Source organism: Gopherus flavomarginatus, chromosome 6 (genome assembly GCF_025201925.1).
Source record: "Gopherus flavomarginatus isolate rGopFla2 chromosome 6, rGopFla2.mat.asm, whole genome shotgun sequence".
NCBI lineage: Eukaryota > Metazoa > Chordata > Testudines > Testudinidae > Gopherus > Gopherus flavomarginatus.
The window spans coordinates 103,181,741-103,200,205 of record NC_066622.1 but is presented as its reverse complement, the minus strand read 5'-3'; the positions used below and the strand labels follow the sequence as shown (position 1 = coordinate 103,200,205).

The 18,465-nt window shown below is 38.5% G+C and overlaps 1 protein-coding gene across 2 annotated transcripts in view; it reads left to right on the top strand.

The window, feature by feature from the left end:
* The window catches only part of PRKG1 (protein kinase cGMP-dependent 1), an 886,438-nt gene that overhangs the window by 751,198 nt on the left and 116,775 nt on the right, over nucleotides 1-18,465 (top strand). The gene's annotated exons all lie outside the window — the stretch shown is intronic.

Here is an 18,465-nt window from a genome sequence, read left to right as displayed (position 1 = left end):
AGCCTGTGATTGACCCCCATAGCAGTTGGCTGAAGTGCTTGGGGGAATCACACATGAAAGACAAGTGTCGGATTTGTAAAAACTTTCGTCCGAGAATGAAGAAGGAACGTGATATTTGTTTGAGGGCTCTCCTCATAGAGGCTGCGCTCTGCCCGGCACAGGGCTGCAGTCTCAGCAGGACTCTAGGCCCAGCACTTAGCCCTCGTTTTGTAGTGCACCCCGGCACTGGACTCAGTCTGGCACCGCTACCCCTCGCCAGTGCCCAAGAAGCAGTCAAAAGAGTGGGACTCCCTGGCACCAAGCAAAAAGGGTTAAGAAACATCAGACAAAGGACTTAGTTCAGGCCGCCTGCCCACCCCAGAGCCGCATGGGGGTTTCTCTCCAAATAGATCCACTAGTCTCCCGAGGGATCCACCACTGACTCCCGGGAGTTGCACGGGATCCAAACTCACTATTGTGCAAATATGCGAGTGTAGGTTGTTCAAATTTTTCATATTGTATTGTCAGTTGTTGTTGTATGATGGAGTATCCACCATTCTAATTTTATAAATTTTATTAATAATAATTGGATATTCTAAAGGTAGAATGAAATGTAGTAGATTTTATATGAAAGAATAAAGGAAGGAAATATACATGACTGAAAAGGGTGTATTTTTTTAAAGTATTTTGGAAGTTTATAATAAGCGATGGTCTAGGGGGAGGGGAAGGTGAAGAGGAGGCTCAAGGTGGAAGTTTTGCATAGAGCACAAAATATCCTTGCACCTGCCCTGCTTATCACTGCACCAACATTTAGCATTCTTATAATAATTGATATGTGAGTGTTTCCAGTATAAATTCTCTATTTCCAAAGATTCAGTACTCAACACTTTAAATTCACATCAGGCTGAAATATATCAGGTTTTTTTAAAAGACCTATTTGGCTCATTTAAAATACACATGTGAAAAAGAAAGACTAAGTTTCTGAAGTGATATTGTGGTTTAAAACGCAGCTGTAGCACATATGAGAGTACTTACAATTGGGTTTTTACTGTGTATTCTGGGATGCTAGTCACTGAATCCTGCATCCTGGTATGTGGGTGCTCAGCAGTGCATGCCTTGTAAAACCAGTGACTAAAGCAACAAAATCTTGCTTATCGGGGTAGAATTCAGTCTAGTGCCTATGAATTCAGAAGGGAAATAACTGTTTATCAGCATGCCCAAAATGGATATGTTAAAAAGATACAATATAATGGTACACTGTTTGACTCGTTTAATAGAATTTTACAAAACAATTGCTTGGGAAAGGTTTCCACACACTAGAAGCTGGGAAATGGGACAAATTAGGTAAAGGGGTGAAGAAAAGGGATTTCAGCAGTGGTTTGAAATCCGCGTACTGAAGGTATCGTATAACTTGGAATTGAAACTGGAGAAGAGCTCCTTTACATTTCTGCTTTAAGTTAATGTTAAAGTAATATAATATTCATCAACAAGACATTATGTGTAAGACATGGGGCCAAGAATGAAAATCCATCATATTCCTCTTGGGAATACGGCAGGTGACAACCCTAATTGCCCTCTTAACACTTGTATCATACTCCCAGCAACATAATTTCCTGTAGATCAAATGAATGGCATCCCCATTGGAGCCAGAAACTAGTTCATTTCTTTTCAAGTCAGTTCTGTTCCCTGGATAGGATTTTTAAGATGAGAGACCAAAGCTGTTCACATACAGTATTTATGATACTTGTAGAAGGGCTCATTGTAAAATTTAATTAAGTATTAAGGCTATTTAAAAAGCTCATATCATTTATATCAGCATAAAATAATTCTTGCAACTGAGATTTTTTTAGATTCGTAAGGGGCAATTCCATTCAAAGGTGTGTTTAATCTAGTACATTGTCATTTTTTCTTCTGCAACTACTACAGAGTATAGCTGGAATATGTAACAGGCAAATAGGGAGTCAAATATTTTGCATTTTGCATATTAATTCCATGATTCTTCATTATTATTAATTTTGTTATGAGTATAATAATAAAATATTGCAATACATTTAAAAATGAGGTCTATATAATCCTACATTAAGTTAGACTTCTCAGTGGTTGTGACATGACAGAACAGTGTGTGGTGAGGTACCTACTCAAAGCAGGAGCCTTTCATTGCTGGCTGGATGTTGTAATAGCTGAAAAAAGAAAAATAAAGTACATTTTTGGTAGTGTATCAAATGCCTTTATTCGCTTGGCTGTTGGGTGCATTCTGCACATATTGGTAATGTTATTAGGATTTGGTTCTTTACCTGTCACACTCATTTCTTGCATATACTCTTTAAAAAGTACAGCACTGGTGTTCAGAGCAGTATTTATTTGGAAACTAAACATTCAGCTACCCGCTCTCCTACTGTTTGTGAGGCCACAGCTGATTGTTGCTGTAACATCCAGAATTGCTCATATGTGCACCTCTTCCTCCAAGTTTGTGCTTTTCATTACTTTGGGATAACTAAGTGTTGGCTGGCCAGCCCTTCTGAGCTAGTATCGTGCACATTATAATAAAGCAAAATCAATAAGGGTGAACCAGAGCCACTAAATGTTCAGTTTCCATTCAGTTTGGATAAGGTTACAAAAGTACAGTGCTGCTTATCTGAATACCTCGTCAGGGAATTGAGGGGCGTGGAGAGGTTGTACTTTCTCACAAGGTTTCAAATATTTTGTGATTCGGCTCATATTGTTGTAAATACCATGAAGATAAAGTATGTTGTTCATCTTTAAAGTAGGTTGTTCATCAAAAACTGGGCTTTTCTTTGTATCTGCAATAACAACAGTATTTGGAAACAACAGAGTTGAATAGTCTCCATCTTTTTTAGTTACCTATATTGTGCTTTCTTTCTAGTATTTTAATAGATAGATAATGCTACCCAAATAAGAATAGCAAAGGCAAGAATTTTTTCTTCTGTGTTTGTACAGTGCCTACCACAATGAGGTGCTGGTCCATGGTTAGAATTTCTAGGCACTATGGTAATTAAAATAAATAATAATACATTTTATGCTTTTGACTGAAAACTTGTGGGTTTTAATGTAAGGATTCCACATCCATCTGGATTTAGCAATGCTTTTTGAAAGGTGCAGGGTTTTTAACCATTATAGGCCTTATCCAAATCCCATTTTAATCATTGGAATTATTTTCATTTACTTCAGTGAGTTTTGGATCAGGCCCAGTAAGCATTGTTTACTAAACATAGTGCTTAGATCTGGATTAGATTAAGGCTAGGGCTCAGGGTTCAAGCTTAAGACCAAATCAGCCTTAGTGGTTGTAGCCAGTGGTGAAGAAAATATCATAATTAGTTCTTGTGGGATTTCAGATACATCCAAATCAGAATCAGAAAATAGCCCGCATCCACCTTCAAATTAGATATTAAAGCAAATTCTGGAGTCAGAGAGTTAAATTCACGTAGCCTGAAATGTAAATGGGTTGGGTTGTGGTTTAGGCTTGGCTATACTGTTTACTAATTGAGCCAATCAGAAAATGGATACATGCACTCTCCTTGACTATAATGAAAAAAGACCTTTCACATCACTGTCAATTATTCTAATAAATAGAGACACAGTGATTCCAAAATTAAATGCAAAGAGTGTATTTTTGGAAGGATTTTTTTATTGGACAGCAATGCAGTTTTCCATTATAAGACTACAACTTGCAGAGAATGGCAATATCTAAGCCAAAACATCTAATGTGAAAAAAGCCATTAGAAAAAGACCAGATCAGCCATAAAAAGAATTAACCTAAACAGCCATGAACAGCCATGCTAGAAAAGTATTGACCCAGCCCCACTCCGTAATCCCAAGCGTGTGTTTATGAAATCTAGGTGGAGGAGTGGCTTATTTTATAGGCATGTGATAAAGAAAAATATAATTATCCATAATTATGAACAAAACCAATATGAAGCTAGTTTGGGATTTACCCCTGAAGGGTGCTTTAAATTGCAGTAAACTGCCTTTGATACCTGCCCTTCAGGTATCTGGCAGCTCAGTCACCCATATGTTTTCTCTGTTTGAATATTTCACCATCACTCCAAATCTTGCATTATCACATTTTCACCTCAATTTCTGCTTCAGACAGGCAACACTCCTAGTATGCTACTGCTCATTCTGCAGCTGTCCCTTAGTTTCAAAGAAAGGTCTGTTGAGGTCAGTTTAGAAGCAAACCTCTGACTGTTGTGGGCTGTTGTAACCTCCTTCTCTATTATGGTAAATAGCCAGTAAGATAACATGCAACGCATGCAGTTCACAATCTCATTCACTTCAAAGTAGTGAAGAAAAGAGAGAAAAAAGGGTTTGCACTTCAACTCCCTCTAAAAGGGAAGAAAAAGGCTTTTTTTTAAACAGCGCAATAATTACTTTTCTGTAAAATCCTAAATGGATAAAGTGCATCTATAGTTTTTACTACGAGGTAGCTAGGTGAGGTTATCAGTACACTCCAGTCCCATGATTGACCTAGCCTCATTTACCTTGTCAATACTGTATTTTTACAACAGGATAGCTAGATAACTAGTGCAGAGTAATCTCTTTATAAAATCCTAAATGGAGACAAGGTACCTACAGATGCATGATGTATAATAGCTGGAAAGATTGCTTTTTGTTATTTTTAAAGCCTTTTTCTGCTTGTAGTTTATATTAGAAATTCAGGTCCCATCTTGGTTTTGAAGACTCTGGGATGAATAGAGAACTAGTTAAATGGTGAAATCTTAAGAGCCAGGAGGAGAGTGAAAGCTGATTGAAAGGGGAAAGGATATTTAGTCACAAATGCTTTATTTTTTAATTTGTTGTTACTAATGCCTATTTAGCTTGAATCTTTTGGATAAAGGAAGCTTCTATTAAAGATTCAGCACCTTAACCTCTTGAAGTTAGTCAGAACGCACAACAGAAATGCCTAAGACCTCCCTGAGGTCATCCAACAAAGCCAGGGAAGAGTGCAGAGAAGTCTTCAAACCATCTTAAATATCTAATAGAGGATTTCCCCTCGTTAAGACCTCTGAGGTAGTGGGCATGTCTGGGTGAAGGGCTTGGCCATGGCTGAGCATCAACTAAACCAGCACAGCCTGCTTAGCCAGATCATAAAATCTGCCCCATTATGTTCTCTATTGAATTAGAAGAAAAGAGATCAATTAGGCATCTAGTAATGTTTAATGAAATCCTGCTGTCAATTGATGAAGCTCTGAAGACTAAGTAGTCAACAGCACTCATTAACTGATTGACTCTTTTTAAATGTATTTCTTACATTTCACAAATCTGTTAAGGTGTTGCCAAGGCTTTACAGGAGAATTCACTTTGTTTGTTAAATGAAAGTGAAAGAAAAAGTTGTAACATTAATGACTAGATAGAAATTGGGCCAATCCCAGAATACTGTTGCATTGACAGCCAGTGTATTTTGAAGTGCAATTGTATCTCAAAGGAATTGAAGCATTAGTAGTTCAAAGAAGCCCTGAAAATATCCCTTTCATGACTGAAAATACTCATTCACATTATTTTTTTTAATATATAGATTTATAATTGTTACATCTAGACTGTGAATCACTATGGCAGTCTAAAGATTTTCTTGAATAGTTTCATAAAAAGATAACCTCCCCCCAAGTATGTTTTAACTAACACTGCTCTACAGCCAAAATGCTTCTGAAATAAATGTAGTCGAACTTTACTAATTCTGGGTCACTAAGAAAGAAAATGATGCTTAAAATTGTTGATTGGCTCTAGTTTTCAAAATATGCTATTAGGTCAGTATGTACGACCCTTGACTTGGGAATGGCGGAGGATAAGTGAGTTATAAAGGGAAGGGATCTCAATTTAAACCAGAAATGACTAAAATACATCTTTGACTGGATCTATGAATAAATCTATGACTGGGTTTGGACAGTATTTGCTTTTGAGGCAAAACAATGAATGCTGCAATCTGAAGCTGGTATTGCGTCATACATGATATGAATTGCATCATGTTATTCCTAGAAGTCATGGATGATGCAATCATAACGAAGCTTACATCACTCTGCTGAACAAATTGCCCTATATCAGCTCTAGAAATCATGCAGTGTCGTGCTCTCTTATTTGTCAGTGTTTGATTTTGCAAAGGAACACATTTCTGTTTAGCCAAAGTGAGCAGAGATGCCTCGTACTTGTGTGAACAATGCAGATAACTTCTGCTATGTTTGTGGTGAAGTGAGTTTTGCATCACAAAAGCGCAGTATAACCACTACGGTTAAGAAAGCCTATCACCTTTCTTTTGGCTGCAAAATTGGAGATCAGGACAAGAGGTGGACCCCACACATATGTTACAACACTTGTGCAACAAATCTTCGCCAGTGGTTGAACAGGAAAAGGAAATCTATGCCTTTTGCAGTGCCAATGATTTGGAGAGAGCCAACAGATCATACCAGCAATTGTTACTTCTGCATGGTGCCTCCAGCTGGGAAAGGTGTGTCAAAGAAGAAAAAGTGGACTGTGCATTATCCAAACATTCCATCAGCTATATGCCCAGTATCCCACGGAGAAGGACTGCCGGTTCCTGATGCACCAGAATCATTCTCACTTGAGTCAGACGAGGAAGAGGAAGAGGATGAAACTTCTGGTCCTGAACCATCAATGTCACAGGACCCACATTTTCTCCCATCTTCCTCCTCTGAACCACACCTCATAACACAAGGTGAACTGAATGACCTTGTCAGGGATTCGGAACTACCCAAGAGTAAGGCAGAGCTGTTGGGCTCCAGCCTACAGCAGTGGAATCTCCTGGCAGGCTATCAGGGCAAATGGAGCCCATCAATGCTTGCAGACTATTGCTGGACAGTGACAAGAGATGCTCCATTTAATGAATACAAGAGACAAGCCAAGAAGCGCTGAGTAGACACTGAATAGGACTAAACTATGTACATAATAGTTTTTTGCCTTTTGTTTCATAATAAATTTTATTTATATAACCCTTTTTGCTGATTTTTAAAGTGTTACATAAACAGGACAGGTGAAATATTAAAATGTAAAGCAACCATAAACACATGAAAAGACCTAGGTTTACAATTAATGATTAAAACTCTACTATCTACACAATATACATAGACATAAAATATAAAAACTTAAATATCTTAGAAACAGTAGCCAATCAGTTGTTTTAATTGTCATATTTGAATTCAGCACATCAAAATACATAATAAATATCACATTTTATCTCTGAAGCAGACGACTTCTCAAAAATTGTAGACCAGTGTAATAAAGGAAAAGGTAGGCAACTCCACACCCATCTTGTTGTCCATGAGCTTACCTGCCATGGTATTCACACTTCAAAGTAAAATATAGGTTACATATAGAAAAATAGAAAGTAAGCACTGAAATAAAGAAATTAGCGTGTGACATTTTAGGAAAATAAATCTAGATTAGACAATGCTGATGAGGTTTAAGAACTGCCACGTTAAAACCTGAGTTGCACGGGAGGCTAAGAGAGTACAAACTCTGTCAGTGCTAGTCTTATCAGTGGGAAGGTTTCAAGGCTCCAGTGAATTCTGTGCTTTATTGGATGTGGGATGTGTGTGGGGGGAGTCACAGGTCTTGCACAGCTGGTTTGAGATGTGACTGAGTAAAACTGCAGTCTGAGAAAGGAAAATACTGCTGAAGGAAAGGCAACCGCAAGTCCTTTCCTATCTATATTTCTGCACTACTATTTGCTGTGCAACTGCATCAGCAGGCTCCAGGATTGTGGTTTTAAATGGTCTTTAACTACAAAGGGCATGCACACTTTGTAAGTTCTGTCAGCTGAGCTGATTGCACACATCAGGGCTCCTTGCACCTCTCCGTTCCACCCACAAACTTCCTGTGTGCCACTCTATCTGCCTTTATTTCAGGGGCTCTCTGCAACTCTCTCTAATCTTCTTCCTCACAGGAGTACTGCTTCCCCCTTTCCAAGGTCCCCATTCATTCTTCCCCCACCCCCCCAGCAGGGGCTCTGTGTGTTTCCCCATTCTTGTCATGCCCCCATCTCCTATACCAGAAGCTTGCCCATACCTCTCTTCCTCACAATGCCAGGGTCAATCACTCTCTTCTGCCAGAGGGAGAGAATAGGTGACCCTAGTATAGGAAGAGAGAATGGGGAACAGTGAGATGAGGGGAGAGATATGAGGAACACACAGAACCCCTGGCCTAAAGGAGAGACTTTGCAGGCAGCCCCTGAAATGAGGAGTGGCACACAGGAAGTTTGTGGGGCAGAGGAGGAGGGAATGGAACTGTGCTACATGATGCCTGGTGCAATGCCCATGGTCACTCTGGCTGGTGCAACAGTTCTTAGTAGGAGGGGGAGGCGAGGGGAGAGAGGAATGCAAGGAGCCCAAAGTATGTGCAAGAAGCTCAGTCTAGTTATTATCACTCAAGGATCTAGTGGTTTCATTTATTTATTGATTTTAAAACCTCCACAGATAATCAAATAAATGATTGTTTAAAGTATCAGAAGAAAAATCTTGAAGTATAGAATGTAATCAGCAGCCTATTTCAGTAAGGGACTCAAACCCCCCCCCCCCCCCCAAAAAAAAAACAAAAACAAAAAACCAACCACCTTCCATTAGAGTTGTTGTTGGTGTGAGCAAAGGAGACAGATGTCACCAGCAGAAAAAATAGTTGCACAACTTGTACTGTAATTGACATCCACAAAGGCAAAGTTGTGAATAACACTTCAGTGTCCCATTGCAACCATTTCACCTTAACTAGCATTTGAGCAGAAATATTGTTTTAAATATATAATCTCGGTTTAAAACTATCAATTAATTTCAGAAAAAATGTTACAAAAATGTTCTTTATTGGAAGATATTTTATTATTTCTAAAGAATGCAGCTAGCTTTGGTATATGAAGGTGTTTATTTTAATAGACAGAACCACTGCTTGACACTTAGACATGGTAAAGAATATGATCCAAAACACCTGACATGTAAAAAAGCAAGTTATAACAGATCAGCCATATGAATATTTTGAGAAAGAAGAGTTAAGTGTTGCATTGCTCTTGCAGATAAACACACACATATAGGCACTTACTCAGGTGGAGTTTCATTAAAGAATCTTCTGTATGGGTGTAAGGGTTACCACTTGTAGCATTGGTGTCTAAATGGTGACAATAATTAAATAAGACACAACTAGGAATAGCTTGTTCCCCCCCTCTATGTGTGGCTTTAGGTAGGGAATAATTTAGGCCCAGTTGAGGTAGCACAGCATAATAGTTAAAGAAAGGGCCTGGCAGCCCTCCGTTCTATTTCTGGCTCTGCTAATTACTTGCTGTATCATCTTGGACACATAAGAACATAAACATAAGAATGATCATGGTGGATCAGACCAAAGGTCCATCTAACCCAGTATCCTGCCTTCCAACAGGGGCTAATGCCAAGTGCCCCAGAAGTAATGAACAAAAGCGGTAATCATCAAGTGATCTATGCCTTGTTACCCATTCCCAGCTTCTGGCAATCATTGTCTACCTTCAGGTCACCCTATGCCTATTACTCTAATAACGTCTAGCATCCATGGTCCCATATCCGTTGCCTGACGCCTGGACTACTGTAACGACGTGTATGATAGTTAAGACTGTCATTCACAGTCAGTCATAAACTCTAGCTTGTACAAATTTAGACAAAAAGGCTTTTGAATACGTCATGCCTGTGCCCCTTTCCCTCCACTGTTAAGAACATAAGAATGGCCATACTGGGTCAGACCAAAAGTCCATCTAGCCCAGTATCCTGTCTTCCGACAGTGGCCAATGCCAGGTGCCCCAGAGGGAATGAACAGAACAGGTAATCATGAAGTGATCCAAACCTTATCGCCCATTCCCAGCATCTGGTAAACAGAGGCTAGGGACACCATCCCAGAACATCCTGGCTAATAACCATTGATGGACCTATCCTCCATGAACTTAGCTAGTTCTTTTTTTAACCTTGTTATAGTCTTGGCCTTCATAACATCCTCTGGCAAAGAGTTCCACAGATGTGCATCCGAAGAAGTGAGCTGTAGCTCACGAAAGCTCATGCTGAAATAAATTTGTTAGTCTCTAAGGTGCCACAAGTACTCCTGTTCTTTTTACAGACTGGCTGTGCATTGTGTGAAAAAAAAAACTTCCTTTTGTTCATTTTAAACCTGCTGTCAATTAATTTCTTTTGGTGACCCCTAGTTCTAGTGTTCTAAGAAGGAGTAAATATCACTTCCTTATTTACTTTCTCCACACTAGTCATAATTTTATAGACCTCTATCATATCCCCCCTAGTCGTCTCTTTTCCAAGATGAAAAGTCCCAGTCTTATTAATCTCTTCTCATACGGAAGCTGTTCCATACCCCCAATTATTTTTGTTGCCCTTTTCTGAACCTTTTCTAAAGCCAATATTTTATTTATTTATTTATTTATTTATTTATTTGAGATGAGGAGACCACATCTGCACACTGTATTGAAGATGTGGGCCTACCTTGGATTTATATAGAGGCAATATAATATTTTTATATGTATAGCTGGGATTATGTTTTCCAATATGCATTACTTTTCATTTATCAACATTGAATCTCATCTGCCATTTCGTTGCCCTAGTCACTCAGTTTTGAAGGATCCTTTTGTAGCGTTTCTTGAATAGTTTTGTATCAGCTGCAAATTTTGCCACCTCACTGTTTACCTCTGTTTCCAGGTAATTTATGAATATGTTGAATAGGACTGGTCCCAGTACAGACCCCTGCTGGACACCACTATTTACCTCTCTCCATTCTGAAAACTGACCATTTATTTCCTATCTTTTAACCAGTTACCAATCCATGAGAACCCCTTCCCTCTTATACACTGTTTCCCATTGGCTTCTAGGTCCAAATCAAAGCCCAAGCCCAATCTTCAGGATCCTCAACAGTTTGGCACCAGGTTACATCAGCAACTTTTTTTTTCCCATTTGTAACCTGCCAAGACCACTGTATCTATCGATACCTGTGATGTTATTGACATGAACTGTGACTGTATAGATCATTGCTGCAAAGAAGGTCCTATAGTTGCACCAAATCTTGTACAAAGGAGGTCAAGTAAGCTGTCTATGAAAAGGTTGTAATTTGCTGGTTATGATTATGCTGTCTGTATGTGTGTATCATTTTTGTATTTGAAGTTATGAATATTGGCTATGTACTTGTATCTCAATGTGTTTGATTCTAAGTAGCATTAGTGAAGCATTTGGTCAGCTTCTTGAGAAAGAATTCTTCAGATTAAGTGCCCAATCAAGAAACACTTAACTGACAATGGACCTTGGGGAGACTCCAATCCACATATGAGGAGCTTTCCTGGGAATATTCAAGGTAGCATGTGAGCAATGGCTGCTCTACTTGTAAAGAACTGAGTCATACATGGACATGTGACTTGCCCATGTGACTCCAAACTCCATGTTGCTGCTGTGATTTTCCACAATAAGAACAAAGATGTGGCCTTCCACGTGGCAGAGGATATAGAAGGCAGCTGCATCTTCTCCATTTTGTCTTCAATCCTACTTCTTACCCCTGGAGGAACTTTGCGACACTGAAGCTCTGAACAAAGAAATGAATGACCCATCCAAGCTGTGGATGTACTCCAGAGACTTGATTTGAGCCTGCAGTTTGTTCCATCACTGCTACAAGCCTGAACCAAGAACGTTGCCATTGCTGTTTGTAATTGATTCCTTTGACCGATTTTAGTATTTCTTTCTTTTTATGAATAAACCTTTAGATTTTAGATTCTAAAGGACTGGCAACAACATGATTTGTGGGTAAGATCTGACTTGTATATTGACTTGAGTCTGGGGCTTGATCCTTTGGGATTAGGAGAACCTTTTTTCTTTTACTAGGGTATTGGTTTTCATAACCACTCATCCCCATAAGGAGTGGTGGTGGTAGTGATACAAGGCAATTGGAGTATCTGAGGGAATTGCTTATATGACTTCTGGTTAGCCAGTGGGGTAAAATCAAAGTCCTCTCTGTTTGACTGGTTTGGTGTGCCTTAATAATAAAGGACACCCAGCCTTGAATTGATACTCTCAGTTGTGTCCTGCCAGAGACTGCATCGTTATAGCCTAGGAAGAAAATCTTCTGGAGTTGGAGGCAAGATATTCTTGGTGATGAATCCTAAACTGTGGAATACATTTCTGGAATAGATTAGAAAAAAGCTTGTGTCTAAGCATCTTCAGTTTAAACCCCACCTAACTGTCATAAAAAATGAAGATATGGGGAGAGAGAGGGGATACAAAATTAGGAGGCTGTACAAGCTTATTGACTCCTAATCTTGTAATGATTAGCATGAGGCTCACGTCATGACTGTCTCAGGCCTATGGGGCTGTGATGATTACTGATTGAACTGAGTTTGGATATAGCTTTTTGTGATAATCTTTTCAGGCTTTTGCTGGCATTTCCTCTGTTTATTTCTTCCTATTGCAAATTATGTTAGGGAAGGATGCAAGATTGATGTTGGCCCAATTGGGAGTGGTGAGATAGGTAGGCACGTAGAGGCAAAAGTGCTCAGGTTCCAAGGGGATTGAGTTAAGGTGAGCTGTTGGTGAAGACCTGGAGTTGTACCAAGTTTCCACGGTATACAAGTGGTGTTGACACATTTGGGCACTATGCTGTTGGTGTGCTATGGGAAAGAGTAGAGGTAGTGAAACTTCACTCCAGAGAAGTGGAAATGAGAAGCATTTTTATTTTTAATTCACAGATGTTATTTGAGCGTAGGTTGCATTTACTTTACCTATGTTCAGAGGCATTGGTGATAGTTGTGGTGCCTTCCGGAGCAGACCCAGGAAGTACAGCTGTTGAGCTAGTTCTTAGGCTTTGTCTTCAGTTGGAAAAAGGTAAGCCCTCAACTCAATTAACTAACACAAAGTAAACGCCTAGTGAAAAACAGGCAGTTTGTTGTTTCATCCATATTAGCAGGTTGAATTGAAAAATTTGGGGGAGCCCAGGGTTTAGCTTGGCCTGATAAGTCATGTGAGAACTACGAACTGCTTTGTCTTCACTAGAATTTTTCCCTATGTTTAGTTAAATTATGTTAAAAATACACCTTTTCTCCTAGTAAGGACGAGGTCTTGGTAACAGGGAAGTGGCCCCAATCTGCTTTCTATGTTCCTGCCTGTTGAGTGTTTCAAATACATAGCATCTATGTTCTGAGTCAGTGCATAGCACTCTGCATTAGCACTTGGCCTAACTAGATACAAATTAAGCTGTTGGTTATCATCTGTAAAGCCCTGAGTAGTCTGAATCCTAGGCATCTGAAAGACTGCCTTTTCCACTATTCCCTGCTATGACTGTTACATTATTTTGTACACGTCTTTCTGTCTGTCTCCCATGGCTGAACTCCTGGGGCCTGGCTTCAGGGCATTTTCAGTGGAAAGATCTTGGCACTGAAATTTGCTCCCTCTTACTCTTTACCACAGCCCAAGATTAACACTTTAGGGAATCAGTGCAACATGTTTTTATTTTTTATTTTTTTATTTAAGCCTGCGTTTCGGAAGAGTATACATCCCATTACTGAATGCAGGTAGTAGAAGTTAGTATCAGTTTAATTTGTAACAACACTTGTTTGTATTAATACCCTTTATATGTAATGATGGAGACAATAACAATAAATAAAACCCCTCTATTGCAAAAAAAAAAAATCATAGCTTTGATTACATAATTCAGTCCTCTATCATTTCAGAACTATTGTACTGATAATAACAATACCTAGCTCTTATATAATGCTTTTCATCCATAGATGTCAAAGGGCTTTACCAAAGAGGTAAGTAACATTATCCCTGTTAAATAGATGGGAAAATTGAGGCAAAAGCAGTGAAGTGACTTGCCCAAGGTTGCTCATCAAGCCAGTGGCAGAGCTGGGAATAGACCCAGGCCTCCTGAGTCCCAATCCAGGGCTCTGTCAAGAAGGCCACAATGCCTTCCAAATAAATATGAATAGTTAAAAATAAATACAAAGTCATAATATTTTTCTTTTAGAGCTTTTTGTATAAAATATTTAAAATAAGACATTTCTAATAGACTGGAATTAATTTGCATCATTCACAAAACACAAAAGAATCAGAAGCACCCTGCGGTTTCCTTTGATCCATTCTTTATAAAATAATATCCGTAACTGTCATTAAACAAAAGGTAATTCACAGGTCTAACATACAATCTTGGCAGGATTTCAGAGCATCATTTGTAGTGCTATTTTTTAATTAAAATTTACTGTGATATTAGCAGTAAGTGTCTGGAATCTCAGCATGATTTTAGAAGCTTCCAGCAGAGTAAGGAAAAGAGCAGAAATTTTGGATAGAAATACCTGTTATCTTGCTGGGCCCAACAGGGTTCCTAGAAAAACTCTTTCAATGTGACCCCAAATCTTTAACTTTAAAAGTGTTAAAATAACAACAGTCAGAAGGAGCACACACAGCTATCTCTCTTTCTTTTAATATCCTCCCTGAGGCTAAATCTTTTCAGTTGGAATCCACTGTGAATGCAGCTAAATATTTGATACAGGAGTCCAGAGTAAATACTGTTTATATGCTACCAGATGGAATAGAGCTATGAATTACTGTAAGCGCTTGGTACATTTTTTCCAGCCTATATAGTGAATCATAAAACTTATTTTTAATGAGTAGAAGAAAGGAAGCTATAAATAATGCCTGTAAAACTTAGTAGTTAGACTGAAGTGAAATGGTGAGCTGTAGGAAATGTTTTCCTTTTCCAAAGCAGGTGTGAATTGTTGTATGAACTAATTATATAGCAGTGTACATAGTGCTGCCTCTAATGTTATTTCAGACTGTGCCTTCAAATTTATGGTGTTTCATAACCAAGTGTCTCTGGGATTGCATTTCTTTCTTCTTCCAAAAAGTTGTAATTTCATTGAATGCATTTCTTCTACAGCAATTGTATTAATTCTGTATTTTATATTTAAAAAAATCATACTTCATTACAACTGAAGCTTTTTCAGGTTGCACATTTCACTGGTTTTAGATGAACATTTATTTCCATATTTGGTTACACACTGATATAGGTGTATACTATTATTTAGGCTAACTGAGAGTTATCCTCGGAAATTGCCATCAAGGTGAGAATGTATTCTCAAGGTTTTCTTACCAGCATCAGCACTGCTATATGCTTACTACTTTATGAGAAGACATGATAGACATTATAACTTTACATCAGACATTATTACATTATTTTTTCTTTTCAACATTGTGAAAGAACATGGTCTTCCATGGTTTAATTTTATTAATTCAGGAAAGAATAAAAAACATTTTATGTCTATAGAAAACTATAATATTTAGAAACATTCCCCAGTTTATAGGGGGAAATCTTTCTAAAAGTGTAAACAATCACAGGAAGCATAATCCTTGCAACACATAAAACAAGGGAAAAATTTGATTGGAGCTACTCAAGTACTCTTGCAAGATAATCTGGAAAGTGGTCTTGAAGCCTGCGGCAATTTAAAAGAGGAACAAAGACCTCTTTGGAATTAGAAAAGAAGACATTTCTAAATACTGTAGTAGTAGAGGTATTTCAGAAGCACCTAAACTACAGGTCCCTGGAGGACTATGAATTACACACTAGTGACCAGTAATTGCCTGCAGTACGAGATTTAATGCAGCTGTGCTTTGTTGGATACGAATTGAATTTTGCTAATATTACATGGTAGTTTGTTATGCACAGATGGTTTCCAAAAGAATAGTTACATTACCTTTATTACAGGTCTGTTGGAGATCTATGCTTAACCATATTTCAGTAACAAATAATAAAAAAAGTTTTTAGGAAATGTGGCATAAATTATATTCATGGTGTTTAATGTAAATTAGATCTATTTCCTTCCCTTACTTCCCAAATGTGGCAAGATGGATGGGCCTGGGAGCGAAGGCTCACTTTTTAGGATCATCAACAACCTTTAGGCAGTAATACCTTCAGGAGATATCATTCATAGTTGGGCTTCATTTCCACAAAAAAGATGTAGCAATCTATATTGGTATTTGTACTGGGGAAGGCCAATGACACTTTCTTCTGATGGCACTTCTAGCACAGACACAGAAGCTAAGAGCAAAAACCAAAGGAAACTGGAGAGCATATGGAGAATGAAAATTCCACTGATCCCTGCCCCCTTTGTTTGGGATGGCAAAAAGAGAAGGTGCCAGGAACAGTTAATTGATTTCTGGAACTCTGGTAGCTAGTGGCAGGAGCCCAGCTTGTGATTTTTCCACTTTCATTTTCAGAAAAATTATGATGACAACCCATTTCAGGGTCAGACTCTGATACCCTTTCCATAGCAGAACTGTTCCTGGAGGAAGATACTACCTGACATGGTTGGTTTGTCTTTTCTTGCTACATAGAAGGTCCAGGTCACAATTTTCAAGCACCTATGTCACTTTTGAAAATGGAACTTAGATTCCAACTCACCTAGGTGATTTTGAAAATTTTACCCTTAGTTTTTAAATAAAAAAGAAGGAAATAAAGCTTCAGTATTCACCAGTCATAGGAAAACTTCTTAGTCTTTTGCAGGAAGAACAACGTTCTGATGTTCCTAAAATGCTAATGTATAACTTCCCAAATATACCTTTCTTTATTTCATCACTGGTCCTGTGCACCAGTTCTTGTCAAAATCTTAATATACCTGATTTGGAATTTGTAGAATGAGTAATTTGAGAAAAGTCAAAGCAAATAGAAATTAGAAAAAAAATTATTGATGAACAAAAATGTTCAAGATTTCTACTATGTGTCCCAATTTAGGACAAGAAAAAAAATCTCAAGCTCTTGCAGGATGGGAGAAAAAACATTTCCTGCCCAGCTCTAATTAGTAGGTAACTTTTTACAGGACTTGTCTTCACTGCAGTATTAGCTGGCAGTAGAACTCAAGTGTTGCCCTTAACCCACCTCTCATCCACATACAAAAATCTCTATCACCAGTTAAGTTGTGCTTTAAACTCAACATAGTTGGCCTGTTATGGAGTATGGGTTGCAGCCTGAGTCTTTCTGACATTCGAGATAGTAATGCAGTGAGGATAGAGCTGCAGGCTACACCTCAAGTTAGCTCAATTCATTAGCTGCTCATCCAGTCACTGTGCTGCTAATCACATCACTTTTTGTAGCTCTGGTGTTGTTTCACAGTGTGGCTGCTCTCTCACTCAAGCTGGGCTAACTCAAGAGGAGTATGGATAACACAAGTTAACTCTGCAGTGAAGACATACGCTCAGGCGGGTGTTTTTTCACACCCCTGAGTGAGAAAGTTGCAGTGCTGTAAATCGCCAATGTAGACAAGTCCTTAGTGTGACAATGTATTGAAGACACACTCTTTTTATGTTCCATGTACCACTTTCCACTTTCTCTGTAATGAGAGAGAGTTTTATAATCTCTGATCATTGTTAGTGCTGGCAAATACCGCAAAATGTTTTAAGAACTATTCACATTTTTAAATGAATTGCTTAATTGTGTTTGCACCATTTTTTGTGTTCACTTTCCACAAATATTCTAGAACTGAGTTTACTGGTAACACAACAGAAAATTTTAAGCCAACTATTCACTGAATAAATAGTCTATTTCAGTACAATTTATTTTAAGGATTACATTCATTTGATAATTTTGTATTATGGTAGCACCTAAGTGCCCAGTCATGGATCAGGACCCCTTTGTGCTAGACACTATACAAACACAGACAAAGAGACAGTCTCTGCCCCCCAGAATTTACAATTTAAGGCTTTGTCTACACTAGCACTTTTGTCAGTCAGGGGTGTGAAAAAACATAACTCTCACCAACATAAATTTCACAGACAAAGTGCTGGTGTGGACACCTGCTCTCCTGCCAACATAGCGAACACCACTTGTTGTGGGGGGTTTTAATTCTGCCAACAGGAGAGCTGTCTCCTGCCAGCAAAGAGCGCCTACATGGCAGACCTTACAGCGGCACAGCTGTAAGGCTGTGTCTACACTATCTTGCAGCTCAGCGTACAGGGGTGGGAATAGCAGTGTGCACCAAAGTACTACACTGTAATTCCCCAGTGTGGATACTGCTGGCACAAGCTAAAAGGTTCCTAATTTACACGAATGTAATCCTATTCAAACAGGGTTACATTAATGAGGAGTAAGAACCTTTTTGTTCATACCTTCAGCATCTACACTGGGGAATTACACACTGCAGTTCGGTGCATGCTACTATTCACACCCTTCTAGTCCAAACTACAGAGCAGTGTAGACAAGCCCTAAGTAAATATAATCAGGGAACAGAAATGTACCATGTAATCTATGTCTCCAATCAAAACTGCAGATTTCACATATGAAATATTTCACTATATTCATGAGCAGTTCATTGGAAGACCAAGAATTAGTCACAGAAACTATTCACAACTATGTTTAAAAATAGTTTGTAGGCAATTTGTCAGCAGAAAAATGATGACATTTACTGACCTATACATAATGAATTAATCACCCAGCTCTAAAAGGTGAATTCTACCTGTATTGTACACGTATTCTCCTCTAAAATGA